Genomic DNA, 13,163 nt, shown 5'->3' on the forward strand with positions numbered 1-13,163 from the left:
ACCGGTTCCCATCTCCTGCCCCTTTACCTTGACAGCTAAAGGGCCCATCCTCCGAGCAAGTCTGGGTTGCCAGCCTCAGGCTTGCACACCACCCGTCAAACCCAAATAACAGGGGTCGCTTGGAACTCCACCAGCAAAAGACCTCCTGGAAACAAAAGGATACTTCAGCCCAGCAATCGCTGCTCACCTTGCTCGAGTCAGCCCTGGTGCCCGTATCCCACGTCGCACCTTGATTCAAAGCTTCAAATTAAAAAAAAATACCATGAAGTAGTCAGAGCCATCAGACACATCTTCCTTCCAATACCACACACGGACGCACCTTCTGGCGGCACTCTGCTCAGGTCTCCTACATTGCCCTGCGCAGCTTGTTCCTCTGCATCTGAAGCAACAATACTGAAGAAGTCACCTGGACTCAGAGCAATACCTTCATAATTCCAAAGCTCTTGTTCCCATTTACAAATATCATATAGAGTCCAACTACAGGCTGCCATTAAAAAAAAAAAAAAAAAAATCAAAACAATAAAACCCAGAAATCCAGGCCCCAGACAAAGCAACCTTAACTTTGAGATGTAATCTGCTTCGCTACCACTGAACAGCCCCTCCCACAGAGCTCTGCTCTTCCCCATAAAACAATAATGAAAAAATTGTCCACAGAACCCACTGATGTCTGCTCGATCTGAGATGACAGTACCACCTTTGCCTCAACAGTCTGGGCAGATCCACATATTAACCACAGACTCTTACCGCTGTTCCTCCTACTCCTGACTCTGCACCCCTGGTCAGGGCGGCTCCAAGCCAAACACACACAAGGACAGACCGACACTACACACAACACGAAGAACAACACACCTCAAAGGTGAGAGAAAACTCTCAGCCAGAATAATGACACTTGGCTGGAAGATGTCATCAGGCAAGAAGAACATGATGATGACATGAGGATGTTCTAGGGAAACCCCAGAAAGCGAGTACAACGTAATGACCCAGGACAAGAAGCGACTCTCGAAATAGAGACGAAGTGTATGTGGGAAGTCTGGCTTCAAGACCTAAGAACGTAAGGATGCGAGGATGAAGCTGCATCCCCCAGAAACAGGCGACTGAAAAGCAGAGCTGCTCAGGAAGACAGGAATAACGCTGCAAAAGAGGACCATCCAGAATCTTCTGTGATATGAGACCAATCCACACATTAAGTTTGGAACACAAGAAAAGCAGCATCCAACTGGCGCTATGCCGATGAGTACAGGCGTTGAAGACTCTAGGGATGGTTCCTGAGATGCACGCGATGCCCCTTGAGAGTAAAGAGGGCATCGAGATCTGAGGAAGCTCTAAAACACCGAAGACAGAGCATACAAACTATACAGTAACAAACACAGGCTGGAACCGCCCTGGCCAGGCACAACCTAGCTTCTTGCTGAAAAGTAACCCGCTCCCTTAACTTGCCCAAAGGGGACCACAGCTGTCAATGCTCTCCCGTACGCTAACTTCAAAATCCCTCCCTGCAACTCCCAACGTTGTCCCCTCCTCCCAGCCCCTCCCCAGCCCTGGTCCCTCAACTTAGATCAAAGAGGACTGGGGGTCTTAAATTCCCCATTAAAAAAAAAAACCAAAAAACAAAAAACACAAACCCAAAAACCAACAACCAACCACATCAGCTATCTGGGACCCTCCTGCAGTCACCGGGTTGATCTTCATCATCTACAACTAAAAAAAAAACAAAACCCTGAAACAAGAACTGCAAGAAGTATCAGAGAATTCAATGCCAACGTCTTCCACAACTTCCACTAGCTCAAAAGTACAATAGGATTCTGCTCACCTGCTCATTCTGGAGTCAGAAGCTGTGGCCATCGCTGCTTGAGATACCAAGAAACAAAACTGCTGTCGCACGTGTGAGAAGTCTGGCCCCACACTCCTCCTCGCACCTGCCCCAGCTCACCTCTAATGCTCATCAACTTCCAAAGGCAGCTCACAGAGAACCTGCAAAACCACAAGGTAAATACTTTGCCAAGCTGCCATATCATACTTCACCATTAGACACCAACATGGCCCACAACAGCCTCACCTTCTCGGCCCGCTCGCGGGCATGAGGCTTCGCTTCCCTGAGCCTGCGTGAGGCATCTGAAAAATACAAAGCAAAAGGCACATGCTGAGGTACTGCCAGAAATCTCAGCCAGTCACTAGCTCTTCCCGTCTCCCACTCCCTTGCCTTGGCCACTCGCCCACCTGCCCTCTGTAATTTTGAGCTACAACTTTAAGGCTCGCGCACCAACCGTACAAGAGACCAAAGGACACTTAGAACTTCACCCAAGAGACCAAAGGACACTTAGAACTTCACCCGCAATACAATGTAGGCTCTTATAGTTGTTCCACCTACCGCTGACTCTACACCCCCGGGGCAGGGCAGCTCCACGCCAAACACACCCCTGTGCAGCCCAACACCACACAACACAGTAGACAATGCGACTTCAAGATCAGACAACATTCCGCACAAGAAGAATGACTTCCAGACCGGAGGAGCCCTCAGGCAAGAAGACCCTAGGGGCAGCAACGCTGATGCAAGGAGGCTCTACGGTGATGCCGTAAGAGAACCAAATGTAATGTACCACTACAAGAAGATCCTGTAAAAACAGAGAGGATCTGAGTGCAAGAAGCCTGGCTTCAAGACCTGGGAACGTATGGATGCAGGGAAGAAATCCCAGTCCCTGAAAACGGATGCCTAGAGAAGAGAGCCGCTCACGTAGCTGGAGACACAACACAGAGAGAGGACCTTGCAGAAACGTCTGAGATGGAAGCCCGATCCGTGCTTTAAGATGGTTATGCAAGAAAAGAAGCGCCCATCGGGCACGATGCTGATGAGTACACACCTTCGAGACCCTAACGGTGATGTGCGCCATGCCCCTTGAGCGCACAGAGCAACGAGGACATCAAGACCTGAGGAAAGTCTAAGATACAGGAGACAGACCACACAAAACACACAACAGACACCGGCAGGAACTGCCCTGCCCGGCACACGCCAGCTTTGTGCTCAAATGAAATCCGTTCCCTTTACCTAGCCAAAGGGGACTGCTCCAGGACAGCCCCCTGCCCCGCTCCGACTTTAAAACCCCTCCCTGCAGCTCCCAACCTTGTCCCTTCCCTCCCTCAAACAATCACCAGCGCCAAACCCTCAACTTAGCTTTCAGAAGGCCAGGGGCCTGAAGCCGTCCTCCACAAGAAAAACCACAGCCAGCCAACGGGATCAATCCTGCAGTCCCTAGGCTCCTACACATCATCTGGAAAAAAAACAAGGAAAGAAGGAACAATGCATTCCACACAAAACAGTGAGCACCACAAAGGTCAACATGGACCTTGCACACAACATCCCCCTTCCTCACATACGCCATGACATTCTGCTCACCTGCTCCGCACGGAGTCCAGAGTTGGGCTCATCAGCAGTCACTGCTCGTGGTGCCTAAGAAACCAAGGGACACAAAAATACCACTGAACGTGCAAGAAATCTCCAGCCCCAGGCGCCTCCTCTCTACTACCCGGCTCATCTCAGATGCTCATCCGCTTCCAAAGGCAGCCCGCGCAGCGCCTGCAAAACCAGAGAGAAAAACTTCACTGAGCTGCCACCTAATACTTTGCTATTAGACGCCAACCCCGCCCACAACAGCCTCACCAGCTCGAACCGCTCGTCAGCGTGCGGCGTCACCCCTCCGAGCCCGTCTGCGGCACCTGCAAAAACACAAGCAAAATGACACGTGCTGAGATACTGCCCGAAACCGCAGCCTGTGCGTACCGGTTCCCATCTCCTGCCCCTTTACCTTGACAGCTAAAGGGCCCATCCTCCGAGCAAGTCTGGGTTGCCAGCCTCAGGCTTGCACACCACCCGTCAAACCCAAATAACAGGGGTCGCTTGGAACTCCACCAGCAAAAGACCTCCTGGAAACAAAAGGATACTTCAGCCCAGCAATCGCTGCTCACCTTGCTCGAGTCAGCCCTGGTGCCCGTATCCCACGTCGCACCTTGATTCAAAGCTTCAAATTAAAAAAAAATACCATGAAGTAGTCAGAGCCATCAGACACATCTTCCTTCCAATACCACACACGGACGCACCTTCTGGCGGCACTCTGCTCAGGTCTCCTACATTGCCCTGCGCAGCTTGTTCCTCTGCATCTGAAGCAACAATACTGAAGAAGTCACCTGGACTCAGAGCAATACCTTCATAATTCCAAAGCTCTTGTTCCCATTTACAAATATCATATAGAGTCCAACTACAGGCTGCCATTAAAAAAAAAAAAAAAAAAATCAAAACAATAAAACCCAGAAATCCAGGCCCCAGACAAAGCAACCTTAACTTTGAGATGTAATCTGCTTCGCTACCACTGAACAGCCCCTCCCACAGAGCTCTGCTCTTCCCCATAAAACAATAATGAAAAAATTGTCCACAGAACCCACTGATGTCTGCTCGATCTGAGATGACAGTACCACCTTTGCCTCAACAGTCTGGGCAGATCCACATATTAACCACAGACTCTTACCGCTGTTCCTCCTACTCCTGACTCTGCACCCCTGGTCAGGGCGGCTCCAAGCCAAACACACACAAGGACAGACCGACACTACACACAACACGAAGAACAACACACCTCAAAGGTGAGAGAAAACTCTCAGCCAGAATAATGACACTTGGCTGGAAGATGTCATCAGGCAAGAAGAACATGATGATGACATGAGGATGTTCTAGGGAAACCCCAGAAAGCGAGTACAACGTAATGACCCAGGACAAGAAGCGACTCTCGAAATAGAGACGAAGTGTATGTGGGAAGTCTGGCTTCAAGACCTAAGAACGTAAGGATGCGAGGATGAAGCTGCATCCCCCAGAAACAGGCGACTGAAAAGCAGAGCTGCTCAGGAAGACAGGAATAACGCTGCAAAAGAGGACCATCCAGAATCTTCTGTGATATGAGACCAATCCACACATTAAGTTTGGAACACAAGAAAAGCAGCATCCAACTGGCGCTATGCCGATGAGTACAGGCGTTGAAGACTCTAGGGATGGTTCCTGAGATGCACGCGATGCCCCTTGAGAGTAAAGAGGGCATCGAGATCTGAGGAAGCTCTAAAACACCGAAGACAGAGCATACAAACTATACAGTAACAAACACAGGCTGGAACCGCCCTGGCCAGGCACAACCTAGCTTCTTGCTGAAAAGTAACCCGCTCCCTTAACTTGCCCAAAGGGGACCACAGCTGTCAATGCTCTCCCGTACGCTAACTTCAAAATCCCTCCCTGCAACTCCCAACGTTGTCCCCTCCTCCCAGCCCCTCCCCAGCCCTGGTCCCTCAACTTAGATCAAAGAGGACTGGGGGTCTTAAATTCCCCATTAAAAAAAAAAACCAAAAAACAAAAAACACAAACCCAAAAACCAACAACCAACCACATCAGCTATCTGGGACCCTCCTGCAGTCACCGGGTTGATCTTCATCATCTACAACTAAAAAAAAAACAAAACCCTGAAACAAGAACTGCAAGAAGTATCAGAGAATTCAATGCCAACGTCTTCCACAACTTCCACTAGCTCAAAAGTACAATAGGATTCTGCTCACCTGCTCATTCTGGAGTCAGAAGCTGTGGCCATCGCTGCTTGAGATACCAAGAAACAAAACTGCTGTCGCACGTGTGAGAAGTCTGGCCCCACACTCCTCCTCGCACCTGCCCCAGCTCACCTCTAATGCTCATCAACTTCCAAAGGCAGCTCACAGAGAACCTGCAAAACCACAAGGTAAATACTTTGCCAAGCTGCCATATCATACTTCACCATTAGACACCAACATGGCCCACAACAGCCTCACCTTCTCGGCCCGCTCGCGGGCATGAGGCTTCGCTTCCCTGAGCCTGCGTGAGGCATCTGAAAAATACAAAGCAAAAGGCACATGCTGAGGTACTGCCAGAAATCTCAGCCAGTCACTAGCTCTTCCCGTCTCCCACTCCCTTGCCTTGGCCACTCGCCCACCTGCCCTCTGTAATTTTGAGCTACAACTTTAAGGCTCGCGCACCAACCGTACAAGAGACCAAAGGACACTTAGAACTTCACCCAAGAGACCAAAGGACACTTAGAACTTCACCCGCAATACAATGTAGGCTCTTATAGTTGTTCCACCTACCGCTGACTCTACACCCCCGGGGCAGGGCAGCTCCACGCCAAACACACCCCTGTGCAGCCCAACACCACACAACACAGTAGACAATGCGACTTCAAGATCAGACAACATTCCGCACAAGAAGAATGACTTCCAGACCGGAGGAGCCCTCAGGCAAGAAGACCCTAGGGGCAGCAACGCTGATGCAAGGAGGCTCTACGGTGATGCCGTAAGAGAACCAAATGTAATGTACCACTACAAGAAGATCCTGTAAAAACAGAGAGGATCTGAGTGCAAGAAGCCTGGCTTCAAGACCTGGGAACGTATGGATGCAGGGAAGAAATCCCAGTCCCTGAAAACGGATGCCTAGAGAAGAGAGCCGCTCACGTAGCTGGAGACACAACACAGAGAGAGGACCTTGCAGAAACGTCTGAGATGGAAGCCCGATCCGTGCTTTAAGATGGTTATGCAAGAAAAGAAGCGCCCATCGGGCACGATGCTGATGAGTACACACCTTCGAGACCCTAACGGTGATGTGCGCCATGCCCCTTGAGCGCACAGAGCAACGAGGACATCAAGACCTGAGGAAAGTCTAAGATACAGGAGACAGACCACACAAAACACACAACAGACACCGGCAGGAACTGCCCTGCCCGGCACACGCCAGCTTTGTGCTCAAATGAAATCCGTTCCCTTTACCTAGCCAAAGGGGACTGCTCCAGGACAGCCCCCTGCCCCGCTCCGACTTTAAAACCCCTCCCTGCAGCTCCCAACCTTGTCCCTTCCCTCCCTCAAACAATCACCAGCGCCAAACCCTCAACTTAGCTTTCAGAAGGCCAGGGGCCTGAAGCCGTCCTCCACAAGAAAAACCACAGCCAGCCAACGGGATCAATCCTGCAGTCCCTAGGCTCCTACACATCATCTGGAAAAAAAACAAGGAAAGAAGGAACAATGCATTCCACACAAAACAGTGAGCACCACAAAGGTCAACATGGACCTTGCACACAACATCCCCCTTCCTCACATACGCCATGACATTCTGCTCACCTGCTCCGCACGGAGTCCAGAGTTGGGCTCATCAGCAGTCACTGCTCGTGGTGCCTAAGAAACCAAGGGACACAAAAATACCACTGAACGTGCAAGAAATCTCCAGCCCCAGGCGCCTCCTCTCTACTACCCGGCTCATCTCAGATGCTCATCCGCTTCCAAAGGCAGCCCGCGCAGCGCCTGCAAAACCAGAGAGAAAAACTTCACTGAGCTGCCACCTAATACTTTGCTATTAGACGCCAACCCCGCCCACAACAGCCTCACCAGCTCGAACCGCTCGTCAGCGTGCGGCGTCACCCCTCCGAGCCCGTCTGCGGCACCTGCAAAAACACAAGCAAAATGACACGTGCTGAGATACTGCCCGAAACCGCAGCCTGTGCGTACCGGTTCCCATCTCCTGCCCCTTTACCTTGACAGCTAAAGGGCCCATCCTCCGTGCAAGTCTGGGTTGCCAGCCTCAGGCTTGCACACCACCCGTCAAACCCAAATAACAGGGGTCGCTTGGAACTCCACCAGCAAAAGACCTCCTGGAAACAAAAGGATACTTCAGCCCAGCAATCGCTGCTCACCTTGCTCGAGTCAGCCCTGGTGCCCGTATCCCACGTCGCACCTTGATTCAAAGCTTCAAATTAAAAAAAAATACCATGAAGTAGTCAGAGCCATCAGACACATCTTCCTTCCAATACCACACACGGACGCACCTTCTGGCGGCACTCTGCTCAGGTCTCCTACATTGCCCTGCGCAGCTTGTTCCTCTGCATCTGAAGCAACAATACTGAAGAAGTCACCTGGACTCAGAGCAATACCTTCATAATTCCAAAGCTCTTGTTCCCATTTACAAATATCATATAGAGTCCAACTACAGGCTGCCATTAAAAAAAAAAAAAAATCAAAACAATAAAACCCAGAAATCCAGGCCCCAGACAAAGCAACCTTAACTTTGAGATGTAATCTGCTTCGCTACCACTGAACAGCCCCTCCCACAGAGCTCTGCTCTTCCCCATAAAACAATAATGAAAAAATTGTCCACAGAACCCACTGATGTCTGCTCGATCTGAGATGACAGTACCACCTTTGCCTCAACAGTCTGGGCAGATCCACATATTAACCACAGACTCTTACCGCTGTTCCTCCTACTCCTGACTCTGCACCCCTGGTCAGGGCGGCTCCAAGCCAAACACACACAAGGACAGACCGACACTACACACAACACGAAGAACAACACACCTCAAAGGTGAGAGAAAACTCTCAGCCAGAATAATGACACTTGGCTGGAAGATGTCATCAGGCAAGACGACCCATAGGACCATGATGATGACATGAGCATATTCGAGGGAAATCCCAGAAACTAACTGTAGAACATCATGGCCCAGGAAAAGAAGTGACTCCAAGAACTGAGATGATGTATGTACAGGAAGCCGGGCTTCAAGACCTAAGAATGTAAGATTGCGGGGAAGAAGTTCCACTCCCTAGAAACAGATGCCTACAAAGCAGAGCTGCTCAGGCGATCGGGAACAATGCGGCAAATGAGGACCATCCAGAAGCTTCTGTGACTCAAGACCAATCCACGCTTTAGGCTTGTAACACAAGAAAAGCAGCACCCAAGCATGCCAAGGTTCATGCCGTACTCCTTAAGAATAAAGAGGACAGCAAGACCCAAAAAAAGTCTAAGACACAGAAGATGGACCACACAAACAACAACAGACATGGGCTGGAACTGCCCTGCCTGCGACACACTGGTGTTGTGCTTAAGAGTAAACCTGCTTCCTTTACCTGCCCATGGGGACTGCTCCTGAACAGCCCTCTGCCCTTCCCTAACTTTAATACCCTTTTCTGCAACTATCTACGTTGGCCCCTCAACTTAGCTTTCAGAGAGCCAGGGGTCTGAATTCATCCTTGACAAAAACCCCACACCAAACAGCTAACTCAATTCCTGCAGTCACCGGCTTCCTCTTCATCTGCAAAAAAAGGAAGAAACCATAGCCCCAGCAGTGCGCATCATGACTGTAAATGCCAACCTCTTCCACAGCACCCTCAATCGCAGAAGCTCTGGGGCATTCCACTCACCGGCTCCATGCCAACCCCAGAATCAGAGGCTGCAGCAACAATTATTTATGGTACCTAAAAGACCAAGAAAAACAAAATTACCATTGTGCTTGTGAACAATCACCAGTCCCATGCTCATCCTCGATACTACCTGGCTCACCTCAAAGGCAAAAGACTCTAACACACCAGACCTCATCGACACCTTAATCCAACTGCTAAACCAATATGAGAAAGACCGATGAACCTGCCACTCTTTCCCAGCCATCCTCCAATCCCAAAGCTTTAGAAAAACCTTCTTGACTCCTGAATCAACAAGGAAGGAACCCCACTTCTTCCTGACACTTCCCATCCTGTGTTTGAACCCTGAAGCTCCTGCATCAGCTGCTCCTTGGGAGCTGCTCTTCCGAGCCGTGTCCTGCACTCTGTGGGCACCATCCATCTTCTGCCTTACCACGGACTCTGGGCTCTGGTGCAGTCCCACAAAACAAGTGATGCCTGGACACAATCTACGAGGGGCTGCCGCAACCTGCTAAAGCTCTAGGGACACCATAGTTCTCTGCAGGCAATCGGGAAAGGCTACTCATCCTATACCCTAAAAGACACTATACCTTACATCCCTGCTGCTTTCTTCAGAAATGCTAAAACTCCATATACCGGTGCATACAAGATGCTCACCCCAACCCCTGCTAGATAATCACACCATCAGTCTTTTTAAGAGAAATGGTATCAGCAACTTACAAAGGATACAACAAAATTGGAGAAAGAAACCACAATTCCATCTTAAAAAAAACCAAAAACTCCAGGAAAATACAGTGCACCTGGAATAAATAAAAGCCAGCTTGCGGCCCCTGAACACACATTAGAAAAACTACTGACCTAAAACAAAAAAAAGCAGCATAAAACTCTACTTTATTTTATATTTACTGCTAAACCTTAACCAGTCCTGAAGGTCTTACCTCACACTTCTAACCTCTGCTCCTCTAGATGCCCAAACACACCTGCTCCCACAGCTGAGCCAGCCCCGAGGCTACAATTGACTCAAGACACAGCAAAGCTCTGACCCCAAAGACAACCCAGGGCAGACTGAGCTCCCTGACCAGGGGCTGTGGCTTATTAATGCCGGGGCCCGCCAACCAACCCCTGACCCCGCCCACCAGACCCGGGCCGCGCCCACCACATCCGGGCCCCGCCCATAGCCCTTTTCCACAATCCCCTGAAGAAGGGACAGGGCCAACCCCCCCACACTCCCCGAAGCAATAACCGTGCATAAATTCTCTTGTTACATTGAAATAGAATATCTGTTAAGAGTCAGACCTATTTAGGCAGCAGGCACTTCATCTCGCTGCACCTCCTGCTTGCCCCAGCTCTGGCTAATGCAAGCCCCTGCTCTGCACCAGTCCATTTCAGCTCCTACTCTCGGCAAGCTCCGGCTGTTTACACTGCTCTGGCCTTTCGACCAGGGCATCACTCAGTCACCCTCATATCTCAGCAATTAAACATCAATTACAATAGAATACAATGAAATAAACAATACAATTAAATATCACCGTCATAGGTGGCAGAAATATTAACCGGTTTGTACGACTCATTAACTATTAACTATTCTAAGAGCTAGACCCAAAGAGGGCATGTGGGGTCTGAAAAGCGCCTTTTCCCCCCACAGACTACCTCACAGGTTGAGTTCAGGCAGGTGTGTGCCGGCCTCCCTAACTTCGGGGTCTGATGTGACCAGACCCTCCGCCTCCAGGGAGCCTCCCTGCAGCCCGCCCAGCCCCCGCTTTCCCCCGCAGCCCCCAACGCCCTCCTGCCCACCCCCCGTGCAGAACCAGCCAAAACGGCTTCTGCTCTCCGCCCCCAAACCGCATCACTTACTGCCCACTTCCGAACCCCAAAACCCAGCCGATGAGCCTCTGCTCAAGTCCCCAAAATGCCGGACTCCACCCCCGCCCCTCAGCCCAAAGCCACACGACTCCCTCTCCGGCTGAAGCCCCAACACCAACCACGCGAGCCCGTTTGCCAGCCGCGGGAGTCGCGAGCACCTCCCCAGACGCCTCAGCCCGCCCCCCCGCAACGCCGTCTCCCCTCGGAGCCGCCTCGGGACCCCGGCCGCCTTCCCCGCGCCCCCCCGCTATCCTCGACGCTGTCCAGCGGCACCGCGACGCTGACCGGCTGCCCGGTGCTTTCCGCCCGCGCCGGTCCGGTCCGGTCCGGTGCGGTCCGCGCCGCGCCGCAGCCGCTTCTGTGCGCGCCGCCATTTTCCTCCGGCCCCCTCCGCTTCCGGAGCAGCTCGGCCCGCCCATGCGGCGCGCCCATTGGCCGCGGGGCCGGAAGCGGCGTCCGTCCTCGAGGAGCCCCCGTCCCATTGGTCGGTCGCGCCGTCAATCTCCAGCGCCTCCCAGTCCGGCCAATCGGAGCGCGGCAGGCGATCCGACCAATCGGAGCGCGGCGGTCGCGCTGTGATTGGCTCGTCCTCCTGTCAATCCGCCCGGGGGCGGGTGCCGTGGTGAGGAAGCCCCGCCCGGTCGCGCATGCGCAGTAGTAAGGGCGGCGCTGTGCTCGCCGCCCTCCGTGCCAGCGGAAACCGGCGCTGTGGCTCGGGGAGCGGGGCGAGGCGGGACCGGGGAAGGTTCCCTTTTCCCCAAATTGGGGAAAATGTTATTCATATTCGGGGTTCAATTTGGGGCTTCAATTTACGGTTCTGCAGCGTCAGCCCCCGCATGGGCGCCGTCCCCGGCGGCGGGGAAGGGCAAGAAAAACCCTAACAAAACCCTGAAGACTTCTCCGTTGCGGAAAAGCACTGAAAAATCCCCAAATTGAATAATTTTCCCCAATTTGGGGAAAATGGAACCTCCCTCGGCTCCGCCTTCCCCCCCCCCCCCGGCGCCCCCCGAGCTGCAGCGCCGGTTTCTGCTGGCACGGGCGGCAGCGGCGGCGAGCGCAGCGCCCCCCTTTCTACTGGGCATGCGCGCCCCCCCCCCCCGCCCCGTACCCGCGTACGTGCAGTACCGAGTTTTGTCCACAAGGCGGCAGCAGCGAGCACAGCGCCGCCCTTACTACTGCGCATGCGCGACCGGGCGGGGCTTCCTCACCACGGCAACCGCCCCCGGGCGGATTGACAGGAGGACGAGCCAATCACAGCGCGACCGCCGCGCTCCGATTGGTCGGATCGCCTGCCGCGCTCCGATTGGCCGGACTGGGAGGCGCTGGAGATTGACGGCGCGACCGACCAATGGGACGGGGGCTCCTCGAGGACGGACGCCGCTTACAGCCCCGCGACCAATGGGCGCGCGGTATGGGCGGGCCGAGCCGCTCCGGAACCGGAGGGGGCCGGGGGAAAACGGCGGCCAGCCCAGAAATCGCTGCGGACCGGACCGCAGCGGGCGGAAAGCACCGGGCAGCCGGGCAGCGCCCGCGCCCCCTTCCTTGTCCCCGTCTGAGACCTCACCGGGGCCATGAGCGGTGACCGCTCTCAGCCCGCTTCCCTCCACCCGGGCACCGTGACCACTTACCGGCGGGCAAGGCTTCCCGCTCTCTGCCCTGTCCCCGCTCGCAGCCCGGGCAGCTGCAGCCGTCGCCTCGGCGCCAAAAACCTCCGGTGTTCGCCCCGCAACCAGCCCCAGGGACGCCGCGGCGCTCTGCGCGTGGCCCCGGGGGCCGCGGGGGCGACAGCAGCCAGTCCGCCGGCGTCCAGGAAGGCAGGCGGGGGTGCCGCCTTATCCACCACAGAGACATCGGGGAGCTTTGCGTCCCTGCAGGAAAACGGGGCTGGGTTTTTTTCCTCCTGTCCCGCTGCACCGATCCAGCTCCCCAGGGCGGGAGGGGAAACGGGGGAAGGGGCTGCTTTTCATAGAATCGTCTAGGTTGGAAGAGACCCTTGGCATCATCGAGTCCAACCATCTACCCTACTCTACAAAGTTCTCCCCTACACCATATCCCCCAACACCACATCTCAA

Source organism: Numenius arquata, chromosome 10 (genome assembly GCF_964106895.1).
Source record: "Numenius arquata chromosome 10, bNumArq3.hap1.1, whole genome shotgun sequence".
NCBI classification, from domain to species: Eukaryota; Metazoa; Chordata; class Aves; order Charadriiformes; family Scolopacidae; genus Numenius; species Numenius arquata.